Below are 20,681 nucleotides of genomic sequence, written 5' to 3' on the forward strand. Positions count from 1 at the left end.
TCAGTCAATCAGCGATCCAATGAAAAGTTAATGCTGTTATGAGTGGAGGTTCAGGATGGCAGATGACAGATGTTCATGGCACAGCAGCTTTTATACATTACCAACAGTTTATATTCTGCTTTAAATATCTGTGTACAAATGACTTATTTTTGTCCAAGTGATCCATTTTAGATAATAATCTAAAAAGCGATGAGTACATTTTTTAATGTGAAAAAGCTCTTTGTAAACTATTGAAATTAAACTTTCACCTATAAATTTGTTCATAGATTCTTATTCACTACAGTAGCTATCTGTTCAGCATATACCAAATGCTTTTGTATTACACACGAAACAAGCCAATAAAAAATAAAAGGGCAATTCTTCACCCACTTTGCTGCACATTGCATTAATCTGAAACACATCACTTCATTAAACTTTTATTTATCTGCATGAGCAGCTGCTGTGCTTGGGCAACAACTTTTACACAAATGTCCTTGGAAACCAGAGCTGCACCAAGACAGATCATGCAAATTAAAGGAATACAGCAAGTCCAGACACAAAAATGAGTTGTTATACAGATCAAATCCACCTAAATATAAAGGATGGCAAGATGGTTAGGTTTTCAAAGTATGATCGGGGACTCAGCTCCAGCTTGCCTCTTCAGCAAACTCCAACAGGGATCTACGCTGATACAAAAAACACTTTCTTGGAGGGCTTCTGAACAAGCTAAAAGCTTTCTACAAGAAAAAATGCAAACCGGACTTGTTTTCTGCCCTGTGGGATTGCCCATGAATCCTTACAGGAAATGAGGTTTCAAATCTGAATTTACCCAAGCAGTCAAACTCTAGGTTCTGAGTATCAAATACAAGTTATAAGGGTTTTTTTTTGCAGAGACATTGCAGAACACGAGTGTTATTTCTCTACTAACTCACTTCAATGCTTCCACAAAGCAACTTGGACAGACGTGGCTCTCCAAGAAAAGCTCTCCCAGCGAGTGCCTCCTCCTCCCCACACCCCTTTTTACCTTCTAGCCCCTATCTGATGTTTATAATTCCTTTTTTGAGAGATTACATTCTTCTCATGTGGGAGGGGGCCACTTGGACCTTTCACATTCCATCAGAATTTTTGAGGACCAGCCAAGTTACCACAGCTTTTCTCATTACCAGTAATGCACAGCCTTCTTGTATATCCTGTACTTTGAAGGTTTTCTCTTCATTTTCCAGTGTGTGACTCTTCTCTCATGCAACTGACCATCCTCCTGCCCCAGAGAAAGCCAACATGGCTACTGTGATGTGATGGATAACCATTGTGGTACCTGTCTTTCAGCAGAGGAAGATATTCCCCTATGTCTAACCAGCACAAGCTGGAGCTGAGACAAAGTATGCAGTCCTTTATTCATCACAAGCAGTAAATAACTTTTTATATGTGGGACAAGACTCATGGCTGAGTTTTCACAGCAGTCCCACAGAGTCCTATCTTGATACTCCAGGCCTCCAGTGCTCTCCCTTAAATTTCTGTGAAAGTACTGCTGTTCTGGTGACTCTAGATATTCAGCAGAATTTTCCAGTTTAAAAATCTTTTAAGATAGACAGGTTATGCCTGGCTACATTATACTACATTCAAAGGGATGTGAACAGCAATTCATGATGCTGGAAAATGTAATTGAATTTAGGAATAACAATAAATGTCAAGTGATTCAAATTCAGGACATTTCTTCATAAGCCTACATTTACAGAGAATATACACTAGCTATAGAAACCAGAAAAGATTAAGTTTTAGGTCTCATTCCACACAGAAAAGTCAATGTGTGTCATCTGCAATTCCCTCTAGTGGCATGTTATTGTTTTTTGGGTTTTTTTTCAAACTTTAAAAAAAACTACAAAATCTCAATTAAATTTAGTTGAAGATTTTCAAATCGATAGAAAAAATTGTTTTTATGGCAGCACAGTCAGTCAAAACAATAATCAGAAGAGTATTCTAAGAACACCATAGGAATGCCAGTAGTTACAAGGCGGCTGCATGTTCAAAGGAGCAATTCCTTTATCCTGTTTATCACTAGAATCAATTTCCAGAGGAATGTGGACAAGAGTGACCGTTTTCTACTGTTTCTCAGAAGATTTGGAAGAAAGCACACTTTAAAGTGAAGGAAAAGGCTTAAACATCAGCGAAGGACTTGCTGCAGAAAATGAAGGAAGGTGGCAATAACCCTTCTGGCAGTTTTGCAAGAATCCCTGAAGCACCCAAATGATGTGCTGATGCCAACAAAGCTTCACAGCTTTCTGGACCTGCAGAATGAGTTCCCACAGATGGGTTTGGGTGTCAAGGAACAGTGTACCACAATGTGAGTCTCTGCTGGGACAGGCAGTGATAAAATGAAATGCACAGAGAGAATACCAAGCACAAATGCTAAGGACACACACCTTGAAATTAGAATTTCAAAGCTTCACGGGAGCCTAAAGTGTTGATTCAAGGAGTTAAATTAATTACATGTTTCCTTCCTTGTCTGATGTCACTCCAACATCCGTTTTGATGTTTCTTTCCATGTTCCACTTAGTGATAAATCAATCCTGAAGCATGCAAATTTAATCTGCAGATCAGGCTAAGCACTGAGGCCCTTGATCAATCTATGTCCACAATACAAAGCAGAGTTTTGGATTTACGTCCATGCTCCAGCTGACCAAGTGAGATTCTTGCAATTTAACAGTAGTTACTAGTTTTTGTTAAACCTCATCTACTAATGCCTGCCCCTGCCATACAATGTAAAGTAAAAGCCTAGATGATGGTTGCAGCCTGGTCAGTGCAACGTGTACTGGCCCATTGCAGGGGGGGGAGGTTCAAACTAGATGTTCTTTAAATTCCCTTCCAACCCAAACCATTCAATGATTCTGTGATGTGCTCAACACTCTCCAGAGCACTGATGCACTCAACCCACTGAAGTCCTCTGGGATTTGACGGGGCAAAGGGAAGGCAGGGTTATTGTGGTGAGAACAGGGGTCCTGTCTGATCCTGGCAGTACCAAACACTTTTCCACCTCCATGGCTGGTTGCCCACAAGGTTTTGGTGAAGCATGGCAGAGATACCTGCTCTCATTCCACATAGTCTATTCCAATAATAAAATTTTTAAAAAGCAAAAATGGGAAAAACTTCTGTCTGCCTGAACATGGAGCAAGGTATTTTGCTTTCCTTCTCCAAGCTCTCTGCACATGCTGCTCCATGAACTCTTAAATTAAGCAGAAAAAAAACCCTTGCAAAAAGCACACTATTTCCAGCAAGCAGAAACCTACTTTGGCTGAGTTTTACAATACCTCCCTCTACTGGGAAAATACTGCCTTGTTTCTCCTGCCAGTATTTCTTCCTACAGCCAGAGGGAGGTACGGACTAACCCACACATACTTTAGCAGAGATGAGTGAGAGACCAGCGGGTGAAGCTGCAGGTTGGCATCGTAGGCAGAAATTTATGCTGTTAATCAGCAGATGATCCATGCGTGAGTAGGTGTGCAAAGAAGAAAGTGTGACACAGCATGAATCAGTTTTGTCCTGCCATTTGTACATAGGCCTCTTAAAAAAAAATACAAACAAGTTGGCAAACAGTTGATGCCCTAAGATGGGTAAAATTACTCATATGGACCCGGTATATGATGGGGTAACATCTTAAAAGAGAAAAGAAAAAAACCCCTGCACCAAAATGATGAGGGGAGGGATAGTTTAAAGCAAATAAAATCACAGTTTAGATTAATTTTCACAGCCCAGAGCATGTGGGGAAAAAAACACAAGCAATTCCCAACCTGCATTTCTAGATCCAGGACCTAGTCTTCTGAGTAATTTTTACTGTCTTGCAATTAAAAACCTCTTCCCAACAGAGATTTTCAAAGCCAGTTAGAAACCCACCTTTTACATTTAAGCACCTTGGTTATGACACATGAAGATCCTAAGCTGAAAAGTCTTATCTTTAAAAAAGTTTATTTCTACTTGCACTCTACTACTGTAGATATGTCCAAAAGGTTTACTTTATTCTATCATGATGAGATAAATTGCCTCTAGAAATGAGGGCAAAAGGCCTCAGGTGCCAGCTGGCTTACTGGGTGGTTAGAAGTTCCCCAGTAGATGCTACAAAAGACTGAAGATATCTCCAAGTTAGAGAAAAAAAAAATAAAAAAAGAAACAGATCTAGAAAACAGGTGGCAAATGAAGGAAACAGGAAACTGCCCAGAGGGCTGCTGCCCTGATATCCCAAGGAATTACTAGCTCTGGCAGTCAGGTTGTGTTCTGGAAGCCAGCAAGCCCTTCCAGGGTGCAGAAAAGCTGACTGAGACATATCAGATGGGCAATTGCTGAGCCCTGGTTTGGGTGGAGAGCCAGTGGGACATCTCAAAACAGGTCCCAGACTGACTTTGCCCATTCAGAGATGGAACAGAACTATTAGGAAATCTTAATTTTTCTCCAAACATCACTCATCAGGGTTAAATAAATGCAAACAAAACTACAGCAGCCTATAAACTGCTTTCTCTGTTGACTACCAGCAATTACTCTCCTGGACCCTTTGCTTTCTACCTTACAAATACTTTTCAAATGACTAAAGCTTCATTAGAAATAGAGAAAGAAAAGCTTCTCATCAAGGTTTTGTCTCCTTTTACTGAAATGAATGCCAAGGAGAAAAGACAGTACAATCCCCTTGAGAAGGCTGGAATAGCTGGTAACCCTGACAAAAAGCATGTGGCTTGAAGGTACCAGCACCTCTTGGCACACAAACAAACAGAACCATGAAAGCAGTAGGTGACACTCCTTTACAGCACCAAGGGCTGCTGTTTTAGGAGGCCAGTCCAACCCTGAGCTCCCAAGCGAGCACCAGAGCCTTTGAATGCTGCTGGTTGTATGGTGAGGATGGTGAATTTAGCAGCCCAGAAGAAGCAATGATCCTGACTCTACGCCTGTAAAAACATCCCTCAGCCACCTCACATAATCTCTACTGCCAAAAAAACCAAGGCATGGAAAACACATTACAGAGGAGAAGGGAGGAGGCAGTGAGGGCACTCAGAAAACACTTGAGACAGCACAGGTCAGACATACTGAAAAGTGGTTCTATACTCTGACCAGCATTTCCAAGAAAGGTAGAAAATGGTGGGACCCTAGAGCGTATCATCTTTAAATGCTCAGAAACCTGTAGTATGACGGTTCTTGTATATAAGAACTAATATATTCTCTAACGCAAAATACAGAAAGTAGACCAGACTACAAAGAACGAAGCTGAACACATGTAAAAACACTTAAAAATCACAGGCAAGGTGCAATTTTTAGCGACTCAAAAAAATCTAAGTTTTTAAGTATTTACATTTTGGTCTCAAAATTATTAAAACTCGTAATTCATAGCCAAGCAGAAAAATCCACACTGGAAAAAACAAACAAACAAACCAAAAACAACAGTGCAAAAGAAAAGTAATTCAACCTGGACATTCAGTATGATGTAAAATGGAAAAGGCATTCCCTCCCTTCCCTTAATGCTGTAAAAATTAATTTGAGATTCAGCATAAAACATAAAAATATGATCTTACATGGACTTTTCATAATATTTTAAAGCACATGAAAAACATACTTAATATTCTAAGATTCTTAAATCAGAGCAAAAGCCTTAAACCAAAAATGCACAGCTGCCCTACCGTAAAAGCTTTTCTTTGCTGGCAAAGTTACTGACCTCTGAACACAATCACACCAGAAGCAACACAATTTCTGTAACAGGTGGGACAAATCTTTTCTTTCCACTGGAATTACAGTTTTGGGTTCAATTATTCTGTCATAGTGTCCTCTTCCTCAGCCAGCAGAAAACCCGTCAGCAGGGGTGTATCTTCAAACTGACCATGAATCTTCTGTTCTGGGTGGGGACAAAATAGTGTCCCTAAAAACACTCCCAGTGAGCAAAGGATAAAAAACTACTGGAAATACCTCCGCATTTCCAGAACAAGAAAGGACTTTGCTAAAAGCTCTGTTACCATGCTGCTTGTTTTAAGTAGTAATAAAACCCAGCACGCAGAACTACTATTCGTCCTCTTCCTAACTCTATCACCATTCCCATGCATGGCTCCTGCTCCCAGCAATTTCTCTGTGAATGACTAAAAGCCCATACAATTCACAGCCAGGCTGTTGGCTCAGCAGACAGCACAATGTGCGCTCCAGCAGATGCCTCAGCCAGACCCTCAGCCCCAGTGACCAGCTGGACACTTACTGTCAGCCTGTAGCCTCGCTGGCAGCACGTTCACAATGAGCAGCCTTTCCCAAATAAAGCTTCACATCAAATGCCCACTATTTGTATGTTTTCCCTGTGGTTATTACTGGTAGTTGTGATAAAATTAAAAAAAAAATAAATTAAGTGACTCAGTAAACCACTTCCTTCTTTGGCCCTGTAAAAATTTGATCCTGTAAAGAAGAGAATAAACCTAAGAAAATTCACAGTTCAGCTCCACAAATTGTGTCATGACAATTCTCCATCTCAAAACCACCAAGGACACAGAAGGAAGCAAACCTTCCACCTCATAGGAAAGGCTAAAGCTTTCATTATATACCATCGGTGTATGGTACAGAAGTACAAAACCATAAGAACAGCAAGAAAGCATTCCAGGTCCTTTTATGGGAACAGCAATCCCTGGAATCACTGATGAGCAGCAAAGAGTCAAGCAGGGCCACTTCAACCTATCACAAGCATCTGTCAGTGCCATGCAGAGTGGAAGACTGCATCTCTCCACTTCCCACCTGCTGAGAAAGAGCAATACCCTCTGATTTTCTTCTTTTCTGAGATGGTGGGGCGGACAGTGTCACACACTGCAAGGCTACTGCCATCTTTGACAACCTCAAAGCACCAGACAAGGACTAACTGGGGACAAAAATCACCATCTCACAGAGCAGGTTAGGGTGGTGAACCTGCCCAGACAAACAAGAGTTGTGTCTCTCTTGTATGGACAGAGACTCAAACTCAGTTTTTCTAAAGCAACCTGAATCCCTGGGACACCTCAAAGGCCGCAGGCAGCCCTTCGCAGGTTAAAGCAGGAATACCCTTAAAATCAACGTTTCCCTGCCAGTTGCTACAAAGATCTGTAAAAAACAGAGCCTGAAACCTTGCTCACCATCAGTGACAAAGAAATTAGGCCACAACCTGATCTCTGCAGGGGAGAGGAGGACATGCTGCAGGATCTGTGCAGCAGTACGGCTTCAGGCTCCGGTGCCCTGACTGCCAGTGCACCCTCCCCAATGGTCAGACAGGAAAGTTTCCTTACCACCTGTTTTCACCATACACACAAAATAATGCTATGCCATACCAACAGAGCCTCATTTTGCTTTTCCTTCATCGTGTCTCTACATCCTGTTTCTTGCTCCTATTTCTGTCTTTAAGCCACTTAACATTATCGCTAACCCTTTTCTGTGGACAAATTAACAATATAAGTTATCTTTCCAAGCTGCTGTTTCCCATACTGTCACATAGTGCTTCCTCATTTGAACTTCTTATCTCTTCCTGCAAAGACCCTTCAAGTACAAAAGCAGCAGTAAAGTTTCATTAAACTTATCACTGGACAGTTACCCTCCCAGGCGAAAGAATGCACTACAGCTTTGTGTCTCAAAATAACGTAGCAAACGTCAAGGTAACAGCGTTTTGTTCTTGAGAATGAAGAAAATCACAAAAAACACCCCAGTTATACAGAATGAGAGGCCTTGGTTGCTACTGCAATTCATATTATTTAATATATTGCTCATATGCCAGCAGTTCCGCATTTATTAAAAGGCAAGGACAGTCTGTTGATTCATGATAACTGCAAAAGCTGCAACACTTCATGGTTAATGTGAATAAACATCCATTAAAAGGGAACTAGGAAAACAAGCATTAACTCTTCAATCAACATTTTAAAGCATGTTTGAGCAATTCATTAACCAGCTGGCCTGGCTAAACCATGTTTTTCAGTTTTGTTCACATTACCAACTTGCTTTCCAAAAGAGCTGTGCTAAAAGAAAACTTGTGAACAAAATTTTGACCAATGAGAGCAGAACAAGACCAGCTCCAGAAAGACCATGTTCATAGGCACTGACAGATCGCTGCAGTCTGTGGTTGCCCAAATCAGGCCTGATGGAAAGAGCAAGGCAGAGTCACACAAACAGCTCTAGACAAAGTCACACGGTTCAGCCAAGCCCATCAGCTGCTCCTGGCACCACGGCTTCCTGCAAAAGAAGTCAGCAGATGTGGCTCTGCAGTGACCATGAAGCTCCTGAGGTAACAGAGACGGGGCTGGACCTGCATTAAGCATAGAATTAGACCAGAAAGTTAGTCTAGAAGCAAAAGTTAACTAGGGAAAGGAACCACTGGTTCATATCCACATTTCCACAGATATGAATTACATAGTATTTTTCTTTGCTTCTCTAGCAGGCCAGAGGAACATGAAGTAGAACTGCAGAACACAGGTAGAGCTAAAACCCCAGAGCTGCTCCAGGATGCACAGTACTGGATCTTCTGGACAAGGCAGTGTCCTTTCTGCTCCAGGCACCAAGAGCTGTCCTCTGCAAGGGGACCTCTGAGGTGCCTGCATTACCAGGAGCTGGTAGAGAAGCCAGACGGTCACACCCTGCAGCTGCCGGCCTCATCACCCCCTGAAATCACCATCTCCGGGGCAAAACAAGCAGAAGGAAATATGTAGTCATGCCTCAGCTGTTCCAGTTTGCTGAGGGTGTATACAAGAGACGGCTGAACTGACCTTGGAGCTCACCACCAAGTTCCTCTTTTCTCCTTCCGACGCTCTTCCTGCCCCTTCCCCATACACTCCTTCCTCCCTCACCTTCACCCCCGCTGCAAGGAGCAGCCCACGTCTTCCTCTCTCAAGAGCTCTCTCCCAGCCAAAATGGGAGAAGACTGGGTTTGGGGGGGCTGGGTTAGTGAATGCAGCTGCTGTAGGGCAAAGACACAGCACAAAGGCCATACACAGCACAAGGGAGGAAGATGCAGGAAGCATCCCTCCAGCTCAGCAGAAGTGAGATGTTTCCTCATCCTGTTCCCGGAGCCCCCGGCTGCAGCCGGCGCACGGGCCGTGCCCGGGACCCGCGCCGTGGGGCGGCCCAGCCCGGCCCGGCCCGGCCCGGCCCTCTGCTGGCCCTGGGGAGGCCGCCGGCCGCGCTCGCACCGGCAGGCGGAGCCCGAGAGCCGCGCTGGGGCCGAGCAGCCCGGGCCTCTCCGCACGTCCCCGGCCCGCGAAGGGTCCCCTCCCCACACCGCCAGGCTGGAAAGGCGAAGCCTGCTCAAAAAACGGGAAAAAAAGCCCCAAAGGCCCCTGGGGCTCCCCTTGCAGTCCTTCCTGTCAGTGCCATCACAGCTGCCGTTCAAAGCAGAGCTCAGGCCACCAAAAGCTAACGGCAAATCTACGTCAGTCAGAGCCAGACCTCCAAGCCAGACTGACCCAAGCTCAGGTAAAAAGTCACAACTGCAGCCGTTCAAATAAGACATTTTTCACTATGATGGTGGTGAAATGCTGGAACAGGTTGCACATAGATCTGGTAGCTGCCCCAACCCTGGAAAGATTGGAGGTCAGACGGGATGGGCTCTGAGCAACCTGATGGAGTAGAAGATATCTCTGGTCATTGCACGGACATTGGCCACTAAATGTCCCTTCCCCCCCAAATTCTATGAGTCTATGACATGGCACCAATTAATAGGCTGCTCTCAACTGATGAGAGGACAGACAGCCATTTGTCTTCTCTTGAACTCACTGACAAGTTTTTCAGAAGGCTTACTGCTACACCTGAGCCAGGCCTGGAGCAATGCCTGAGGATGAACCACATTGCACATGGGTGAATTGAGGGTCTCTCACTAGGAAGTGATGGGAAACACCAGCTGCACCACCAGACCCGCTCTCTTTGCTGTGTGTGCTCTCCTGGGGCCAGTGGCAGTGGCAGAGCTGACTGGAGCAGGCTGCAGGACCCCAAGTGCTGGCCACAAGCAGGTGGCACACCTGGCACTGCAGGACTGGAGTTGCAGCAGCTGATCAGAGGAAGTATTTGATGTCAGGAGGTGTGAAAAGCTTCTCCTCCTCTAAAATGCTTATGAATAACAGGAGAAAGGCCTGACCTTTCCACAAGAGCACTGCTGTTAGAAGACAACATCCCTGCCTTTCCACCCAGCCTCCTCCTCCACAGTACCCATGACCGGGCAAGACAGACAGGATGGCTACATAATGCCCAGCACAACTGGATGGTTCCTTGCAGCTGATCCTGATGTGCAGGGAGATGCACACATCCTGCTTCATGGACAGCACAGCCATGGGCCAAACTGACACAGCCATCAAAGGTATGTCAGGACATGAGCCCCATTTCAGGATTTCTGACTTAAGTACCTTCATTGCTGTACCTGTCTCCCTTCTGACACAAGCGCACACTGGAGGAGGAAATACTGCTTCAGAGAAAAAAGTTATTTTAATTCCTGGATAGGGCTATTATATCCCTTCTATTTCACTTACAGAGATCACAGATGCACTAAAATACCATCAAAATAGATTTGCCATGCATGGATACAACCCTGTTCCTAGGTTTCAGTAAAGAAGTATGCACTAGTCAGTTCATTTCCAATCTTCTTCAAGTGCTTTGTTGCTTTAACAAGGCCTCTCTGTTATCCTCCTCTGGCAGGACAACAACTCTCAGGCTTTTTCAGTAATAAATAGAGTCTCTTCAAAATAATGTAGGTCAACCTTCCTTTATATTTAATGCACAGTGTTTCCAAAAGAAGATCTGTTTTTCTCTGCAGGCACATCATAAAACATGATAAGGCATTTAAATAATCCTTCAAATGGCCCAGCCCATGGTCATTTGAATTCTCTTTTGTTAGCACCACTCTTCATTTCTCTTCATGAAATTTCAGCTTCTTGATTATGGAGCCCCTTTCCAGACTGCCAAGATAATTTTTAATTAATCTCCTGTACCCCTAAAGGTTTATCCAAGTCAAGGACATCCACAAATGTCGTAAGCCAACTTTCAGCTGCAGCATTCAAGTCACCGATCAAGTTATTAAATACAAATGATAAAAGAGAATTCCTGCAAGGTGCAATCAGGCAGGTTCTCTTTAGGGAGATCCTGTTGGTGGCTCTGTGTCAAAACATCAATTCCTGTCCAAATGCTTCTTTTCATACAGCTGCACACCTCCCTTCCAGCAATTTCACCTAGACTGTTATTTCTAATCTGCAATATGCTTTCTTGAAACCAAGCCCTGACTCCACACTAATATGCCTTAAAAGGGCATGATGAAGGAACAGGAGGAGGTATCAGCAGCACTCGTGTGAATGGTCCACAACAAGAGCGTCAAGAGAAGACAAGTGGATACACAGAAGAGAATTTGCAAGGTTTATGCTCTAACAAAGTCAATCACCATCACTCAAATTCTAAAGCCTCTTTCTCTTGTTTGCTTATGAAATTTTATGTGAGACAGCATCAGCAAATACACTTAATTTATTTCCTCCTTTCTGTTTATAAGACATGCTCATCTGCCAGACCTGGAAAATTGGCTGCTTTGAAACGATCAGTTCTTAGAAATCCATGTGGTTCCTTTTAATGCTGTATTATTCAGTAAGTGCTTATATATTGACTGTTAGTTGTACTCATGACTTGCTAGGGTTCAAAGTTAGGCTGACTGAGCTTTAGTTCTTGAGCAGCCTGTTTTTGTCACCATTTTCAAATATCAAGACTGTGGGCAAACTTCTGTATGTCTTCTAGGGCCTCTTGAGCTCTGAAAAAGCATCCCTAATAGGCCTAACAGCAGTCTCTGAATCATCCAGTACTGTTGCTGGCACAATGTGCACAGTATTAAGCCAAAATATCAGAGAAATTGTATCACACTATGTTTGACATTAATGTTAGGAAAAGTATTCTTCCTCACCATTACTAACATATATTGTTATCTTTAAGGATTAAACAGGAACAGTGGCAGCCAAGGGAAAATAAACAACTTGCAACCAGGAAGGTTATGCCTGTGGAATGGTACAAAAGGACCAAAAAGACAAATCTCTTGTGAGAAATTCTTTACACATTTCAGCCTGGATCTGGCTCCATTCACCTCCAGGGTTTCATTAATGTTCTCCCTTTTCCCTGGGGTTATGTGAAAGAGGAAATGAGATAACGCCCAGTCGGTCCTTGTTACAGCCCTTTGAACAGCACTCAGCAGTCACACTGACTAACACCGTCGGTAGCTGCTTTCCTCCCACACTCGCTGGCAGGGGCCCAGGGATCTCCCCTCCAGGCGTGCTGCCACCAACCCGGGGCCAGCTGGCCGCGGCCGGCCACCCTGCTTCCCCTCTGTCGCACCTCCCTTCTGCTACTCACTGTTCCACCCATCAGGAGTCAGGAATACAAATGACTCCTTTCCCCCTCTCCTCCCGATGCTACCAAGTAACTTGTGCTTGGCATTGTCTCACCAGGGCATTGCAAGGGCTTGCCCCACTCCCCAGCCCTCACAAAACGCAGGCAGTGGCTCAGCTTGTAAAGGAAGCCCTGCATCCACAGCACCCGCAGACATTAACTTCATCCTTGAATCTCACAGCCACTCAGGATTCTCTGGATGAAGGATCAGCCAAGGTGATGTCTGTCTGGACCTGCCCACCTGACCAGGGCTGGACCACAGGGCAGAAGAGAGAGTTGGGGCATAAATGCCTGCCCCGACCTGAGAGAAAATGCACTGCAAAGACTGGATTTCATTCAAGCGCGGTTTGTTCAATGTTCAGACCAAGAAGCTGTGCACAATTATGTTATCTGTGGCAATCCTCCATGCAGCTATGAACTTCTGGATTACTGATCAACTGCAGCACTAAAAAACAGTTAAAGAAGCTGCACTATTGGAGGAATAAATGTAGGCATCAACAGAGGGAAAAACAAGTTATTACATACCAGACCATGTGGCAATCCTCCATGCAGCTATGAACTTCTGGATTACTGATCAACTGCAGCATTAAAAAACAGTTAAAGAAGCTGCACATTTAAGAACACTATTGGAGGAATAAATGTAGGCATCAGCAGAGGGAAAAACAAGTTGTTACATACCAGACCAGTGAAGATGAGCTCAGTGAAACAACTTAATTGTTTGGAGGGGAATACAGTGAGTCACCTTTTAAAATTTCAAGTGTTCTCAGTACAATCTCTCACAAGACTCCAAAGCACTTTATAGCCTCAGAGTCTGCAGGCTCTCCAATTCAAAAACCCCACCTATGAATAAGTGTTTAGATTGTTGGACTTCCTTTGCATTATAAGCTGGATCCCAGTTTGAAGAAATGTGTGTTCCAACATGAAACTGCCTTCAAGTTTTTTATTACATATTGGTTGACCTATTGGCATATTTCACAAGAAACAAATATTATACCACATATATGTAGCACTGACAACTTCTGTGCTCACCATTTGCCCTCCCACCTCACCCACCATGCTGCTCTCCTCTACTGTCGTTCTCCCACCCTATTTTGGGAGACAGAGAAAATGAATAGTGCAAAGACTTGTATAAGAATTCACCTACTCCAAGCAGAAGAATGTTATAAACAGCTAGAAATGTATGCAATATTTATTTCAGAAAGTCATAATAGTCCTTCCTAGTCCACATGTCTGTCTTGTGTGTCACTGCAGTAAACCTCAAGAACTACTCCACCCCTTCAGGTCAAGAGCAGTGAGGTCATGGATCTACAGAAACCACCCTTGCATATCATCCAGTTCCCCTTCTGTCACCCAGAGGGATTGCCAGTCCCTGCACACCCTCCCCTCCTTCCTCAGCACTCTCCTCTTCCCTCACTAGTGGCTTATCCAGGGACTTTCCATATGGGTGCTTTTCCAGCAGCACAGCAGGAAGGTGCAGCATTCTGTGCAGCAACACAGAGGCACAAGCGTGTGCTCCCTGTTGTAAGGAGCAAAAAGATACCATTCAGAAGATAAAAACAAAACAACTTATCTGTAATTATTCACCATAAACATCTTGTCTTTGACCTTACAAACATAAACTTTGGTGTAACTTCTACCAGGAACTGTGAAGAAGTTTGTAAGAAGTCAATGCACATATTGTACATATTTTAAAGCACTTGCTATTAATTCTGCTTTATGTGACAGTAGCTATGCAATAAGCTCCCAAGCTGACACCAGCATCTTACTCTTTCCCCCCCACCCCCTGAAAAATAGGGGCACTTTACAGCAAAGCAGGGAAGTCTTATCTGCAAGATAAAGTAAGGCACTACTCCATTCTGCTCACTGTAACAAAACCAATCATAAAGGAGAAACAAGAATACTTTCATGAAAAAATCACATTTAATCACCCTACTGCTTGGTACTGAATAATAAATTATAAATAATTAACATCAACATTTTTTTTACTTGCAATTCCTTCTGTGGAATATTAGACATCCTGTAATTTCAGAACTGTATTCCTCTTGCAGCTTTACCTGATTTTGCTTATTTTAGGAAGGAAGAAGGGGGTGTCAAGGCAGTCTGCCATTCCCCAGATGACTAACTACTTTACCTATCAGCCCTCCACCGACTACTTCCCTCTGCTATGTACAGATCTGACTCTGTAGTGTTTAAACATCTCATGGTCCTTACACTATTTGTCCTCAAGCACTCCTGTAAGACAAGGTGGTGTGGAACTCAGCTAGCAGCTCTGGAGCTGGGGCAGAGGGAACACCACTTATCAAAGATTCAGGAGCAGGAAATGGTGCAGCACAGGAGACCAAATCCTGCTCTGGACTTGCATCCTTGCCTCAGACCACATGAAGTCTGGAGATACACTCTAGCAGAAAGGCTGCTTAGTTAAAAATGAAGATAAAAGAAATGGAGCAGTTTAACTTGAACAAAAGGGAAGGATTTCAAGGCTCTCAAGTAAAACCCTCATTAGCAGCACAGTGCCATCTCAGCTTTGGATTTGCAGTCTGTTTGCTGGCTGGCTGGGCTGAGGGTCTCTGGCATTTAAGAGCCAGGTATGAAAGCGCTGTCTGTGGACACAGCTAGACAGGAGATGTCCATCTGTCTGTCTGTCCCACTCCTTTTCCTACTCCTTTTCCTGTGTTTTTTACACTAGGCAGTCTGAAGAGGAGGAATCGCTTCCCTTGCTCCAGTGGCCCACTTGGTGCTCCTAGGTGGCCATTAGGATGAATTCACATTCATAACTCCACACAGGGTGACGCTGAAGATTCATCTGAAGATTGTTCATCTGTAATGGGGAGCAAGATCATGCTCCTGCAGCCCACCAGAGGCCATCCTCCAAAGCACCTTGGCAGGCTCTTGCATTCTCATTTTTGGAGAGGGCAGGGAAGCATTTCTCTAAGAGAAAAGGAGTGGCAGGACGGAAGGAATCCAGGCCTGGAGGCACAGTGGGGTGGATCAGTGGGAACACCGCTCTGATCACCTCATCTCCACATTTGCTGCACCCTGCCAGCCCTGACAATTATGGCACCACACTTTCTACCCCTTGGCCTCAGTCACCCCACTGTCTGGCTGTGTCCCTTCCCCTTTACTTCACTTAACCATCCTTGGTAAATGGGACATCAGAAATAGGCATTTCACTTTAGATGAAAACAGCTCTCTTGCCTGCACTGGGAAACCAGCCAGCTCCCATTCAAATCAAAGGGAAGGGATCACGTGGATGCATTTCAATTAACTGCACTGGTGAGGCAGTCCGCAAACAGGCTTCCCTTTCAGCCAGACCCCTTCATTTATGTCTTCTGTTGGGGAGGTGGCAGTGTATTCAGCCAAATTACGTGGGGTATTCATCTCATTACACAGTCTCTGAAAGCTGGAAGAAGGCCGTATTTGCAGAGGGCTGAATTTAGCAGAACCATAATCTGGTGGCAAATAAGGGGAAAAAAAGAAAACTTATTTTCTGTCTGCTAGAGCTATGGTCTCCAAATTATTTTGATTGTGTACTTCTATCAGAAAAAGAAAAAAAAAGCTCGTGTCCCCAGTACCTTTATTTTTTATAAATTATGGAAAAAAAAAAAAAAAAAGCTCATGTCCCCAGTACCTTTATTTATTTATAAATTATATTCATATAGTTCCAACATCACACAAGGAGACAGCAGGGGTTGAAGAGCTGGTTACAGCAACTGTCATCTGCTCACTGGTATTGGCCCATCACACAGGCTCTTATGCCAGTACCACCATCAAATACTCCAGGGCAACTTTCAGGTAGCATCAGTCTCAGGAAGGAAAAAGAAAACAAAAGGAAACATAACCAAAAGAAAAACAGGACAAGCAAGAGTGTGTGCCATTTCTCAATAATTTTTTCCCTTAAAAGTAATTTTTCAAGCCTCTGTGAAACACACGCCCTTCATGAAAGAATGCAAGGAAGGAGCATTCACAGATTCTAAAGGCAACCTAAATATGGGTCACATATAATATATACATATAAACAACCATGTTCAGATAAACAATTACTGTCATGGGTTACCCTTAACAACCAGAAAAAAACCAGAGGTCTGAAGTCAATACCAGCCTGCAGTGGGTTTTTGGCATGTCATTCATGTTTCCTCTGACAATAGGCACTCCCATTTCAATTTCTATTTACTTCTAACTGCTATAAAAATAGCAAGTCATCAAGTAATAAAGTACATCAAATACTCAGCATATAAATAAGTAAAAAGATCAACAACATCAGGTGTGGGGTAAGGTACAGGTCATTTTTATTTGTGTGGAAAATACAGCAAGCTTAGAAGAACAAGAGCAGTAACAGAACTAGTATTACAATTATATGCTTATTTTTTCTGTTAATTAAGTCCCTTATGGTAAGTTACATGCTTATATCAATGATAGCAATAGATAAGGAAAATGTAAGTCCTAGACAGACATTGCTTTAACCTGGAACTTCCACAGGCACCCAAAACTTATGAAATTATTTGAAAATAGTGCTGCCATACAGCTCAAAAAAGCCTCATGCACATCTTGCAGAATAACCCTCACCACCCTAATTTGAGCATAAGACTTAGCAGAAGAAATGGAAATCCCCAGATGTTGTGTCTGACAAAAAGTAGAAGTGAATTCTGTGTACCAGATATTCAAAAAGAAAGAAATTACTTGCAAAACTGACTTTCCTGCTTTCTAAGTAACAGAGATCTGCAAGGATGCCAAGCTATTTTGAACACAGCCCATAACAGAATTCCTCCAGGACAGAAAAAAAAAAAAAGCCAGCTTAAACTATCTTTATTTTACTACCATTTTTAGATCATGGTAATGCCAGTAACATACAATTAATAATGTTGATGCATTAAGAAAGTACCAAATTAAATTTTAAGAGGTTTGCTTGTCTATCAGACTTCTTTTTTGGTAGCTGTGATCTGCTACTGAAAAATGAGGCACCGGTCCAATGTAAAGAATAAGCCTGAGGGGGAAAAAAAAGTCTTTGAATATTACTCCAAAAAAATCAAATAGTTCTTTTGACGGAAAGAAAAGGAGGAAGAAAAGCATTTTCATCTGAATGCACATATGGAAAAACAATTTGGGTTCCTTCAGATTCATGGGGGAAAATGCAGAGGAAGTTTTAATTAAAAAAAAACCCAAAACAAAACAGCCCAAGACAACCACACTCAGCCGCCAGGAGCTCGGCCATAGGAGTCCAGCTCCTCACATCCCCACAGTACCTCCTGTGTGCCCTGCTCCCTGCCTCACCTGGAGATCACCCCATCACTGCCATGCTGTGAAATGTGAGCAGGGACAATTGGGAGCAAAGCAGAGGCTTTTTGTCATTTTTAGTTCCCCCGTGACTGTGAACATGCAACTCAGGAAGAGACAGCCAGACTGGGGCCAAAGAAACCCAGCAATTGATGCTGGTGCCTGCAACAACTAGAGATTCAAAACACAAGAATGTCCACCTCACATGAGGAAGAGCCTCTTTAATTCGAGGGTGGCAGAGCACAGGAACAGACTGCCCAAGGAGGCTGTGGAATCTCCCTCTCAGGAGACATTCAAAACCCATCTGGACACATTCCTGTGTCACCTACTCTTGCTGACCCCGCCTTGGTAGCGGGGTTGGACAAAATGATCTCCAGAGATCCCTTCCAAACTTAAGAATTCCATCATTCTGTGATTTATGAGACACATTTATTACTAGTTTTTGAGCTTTAAAATTGGGGGGGGGGGGGCAGTTACAGAAATGTGAAAAGACACTACCCATGCCAACTACAAAGAAAAAGAAAAAAAAATGACAACAAGAATTCAGTAAAATATGTGATGTCAGGCATGTACTCTAATTTCAAATGTTATCTTTCAGGCTGGGCTTCTGGCTGGTTTTCTGTGCCATTTCAAGTTCCTTAAAACTTCTTGCAGTCATTGCAGATGAAGCAGTTCAGATGGGATTTGCAGGGAATCTTTTCCCCACAGCAGGAAGTGGAGACAAAGGCAGCAATAGGCACAGTTTGGGTAGAAAAAGCTGATGCAGTAAGAGAGGACTTCAGATGATGGACGCTGGGAGGGAGGGGAAGGCAATTACCATAATTGGTATTCTGGAAGCCACAGCCCATAAAGGGAAACAATGAAGTTTCATCCTGTAAAGTCCAACATCCCACCAAGTCTGAATATGTTCCAGATTTATTAGTGGTTAAGAGTAGATGATTAAAAGAAAGCATAGGAATTCCAGTAAATGAATTCAAGACAGTAATAAAGCCAGAGAAGATGACATACACCAGTATTATATGAAATACAATATGTGAAATGAAAGCAAGACTCAGGGGAGCACCTTAAAAAAATGGTTGGGAAAATGTTTCTGAACTTCTGCTGACATGAATGAGAACAGCTTCAGATGCTCAGTGGTTCCCAAAATAGGACTTGTAATCCACTGCCTTCTCTTCCTGGGTTCATTAAAGAAAAACAGATTTTTAATTACCCAGATTTAAATAATCCTGAACTATTCTGTAAATAAGACGAAATTTTTTCAAAATCTGATTTTGAAATTAAATCAGATTTACTCTTAAAAAAGTGCTCTAAGTGACCCAAAATTCCTTTAAATTCTTTTTTCCATGTCCATGACTTTCAGCCTATAAATGTCAATAGCTATTAAAAATAAAATTAAAAATTAAACTCAGTTTTAATTACCAGTGCCAGGAATCACAGAACTATATAGTGGAAGAGGGAAAAGGGAAGAAAGAGAAATGAAGATAAAGTTTTCTTGTTGCCAGAATAGCCACAGGATTTCCCACTGAATTCCTTTCAGCTAGTGAAATCTTAATAAATATGTTATTTGTTATGTGGATAAAGTACAATAGAAATGCATGGTTTTATTAAACTTTAAGGAATTAAGATAGGCCAACCATGCCCAATGGCACATACCTGTCCAAAGGGAGGGATGAATGTCACTGAGGGGACTGTGCTATGCTGCCATCACCTTCCAGACAGGAGCTGGAGCACAACACCCTGCTTTTGGGCTCAGATTAACAGCCCCTACCCAGGGAGGAGGTTGCTTTATCTTCAAGCCAATCATTAATGTACGCTTTGACTGCTCAAAGGAATCTTCCCAAACACAACAATCAGTCCAATCAACATGGAAGTGAGAATTAAAAACAAAGAATTCATAAACCAGATACCACTAAGGAACAACAGGGGCTGCATTTCCCTCATAAGGGAGGAGATGAAATGCCAATTCAAAAAGAGTATCTCATTGCTGATGCTCTTAAGAGCAACACATTTGGGAAAGCAAAGGCTTCCTTTGTTTTGTTTGCTGGTTGTGTGTGTTTGTTTTTAAGCTTTCTTTTTTGCAAACAAACAACAACAAAATCTGTATATCATTCCTGGCTTGCTCTCTGACCTTCAGCAAGTTGCCGTCTCCTTGAAACCACAGTTCAGGGACACAGTTTACAGATAGCCTGTTTCACAGCTTCTTGGGTGGGTTCAAATATGCTGCAGTACCAGTCCACAGAAACTTTCTTACCCTGACCAGATGTTTTTAACAGCAATTGTGGCAGGTAACCTGTCCTGCTATAAAACGCATCACCATGAAGTTACCTTTAGTCTTCCAACAGCTGGCATAGCCCACGGGTGATTCAGAGCCCCACAGCTTGTGGGATGCATCGTAAGTTATTAAAATCCTCCTGACCAAGCTGATGTATAAATGTCAACTTCCCTGCTGCTCTTTTATTCATGTGTATCATTCACTGACTGCTGTTACAAGGCACAGCACTTCTCCCCTGCTCTCTCTTTCTTGAATGGGTGTTTTTGCTTTGTCAAAATTTAACTAGTCCGGAACGCCACCACACCGTGGGCGTGGACCAAGAGATCCCCTGACCTCACCTCTGCCAGAGACAGAGCCTGGCTCTCAGCAGGTCACCAGGAGCCCCACAATCCACATTCCATGGACACCAAGGCCACTCCAAACCCTACCCACATGCAGCAGTAACTCCACTGCCAACCCAGAGCTCAGTTCCCTTTCATGAACACAACTCACTCGCTGTAAAATTCACACCTCAGAAGGGTGTGGCTGAGGACTCACAAAAGCCCCAGTGAACAGGAACCTCCTCCTTGCTTCCCCATCCATAACCACTTTGTTTGCACCAAAGAACAACATGCAGGCCACCACCAAGTGGCTACTAGGCTAAAAATGTAAATTAAATGATACCAGTTAGCAGTACACTGGGTTAATACACAACTTTGTAACACTCCACTGCATCAGACTGAAACCAAACTCATCTGGGCTCTGACCCTACGAGCAAGCAGACCTGCGGTGACACTGGCTCACTCTGCTTTTC

At 43.2% G+C, this 20,681-nt stretch overlaps 1 protein-coding gene across 3 annotated transcripts in view; it reads right to left on the reverse strand.

The window, feature by feature from the left end:
• The window catches only part of LIMS1 (LIM zinc finger domain containing 1), a 68,207-nt gene that overhangs the window by 34,925 nt on the left and 12,601 nt on the right, over positions 1-20,681 (reverse strand). Inside the window, exon 1 of one of the 3 annotated variants that reach the window (XM_039714144.1) lies at positions 6,197-6,248. The exons of 1 other annotated variant lie outside the window; for it this stretch is intronic. The gene's annotated coding sequence lies outside the window, so the exon portion shown is untranslated. Of the gene's footprint in view, positions 1-5,668; positions 5,809-6,196; positions 6,249-20,681 lie in introns of those variants that run through there. One more of the 3 variants, XM_039714143.1, reaches the window with a different exon arrangement.

The sequence above is a fragment of the Passer montanus genome, unplaced genomic scaffold (genome assembly GCF_014805655.1).
Source record: "Passer montanus isolate IOZ18808 unplaced genomic scaffold, ASM1480565v1 scaffold3, whole genome shotgun sequence".
NCBI classification, from domain to species: domain Eukaryota; kingdom Metazoa; phylum Chordata; class Aves; order Passeriformes; family Passeridae; genus Passer; species Passer montanus.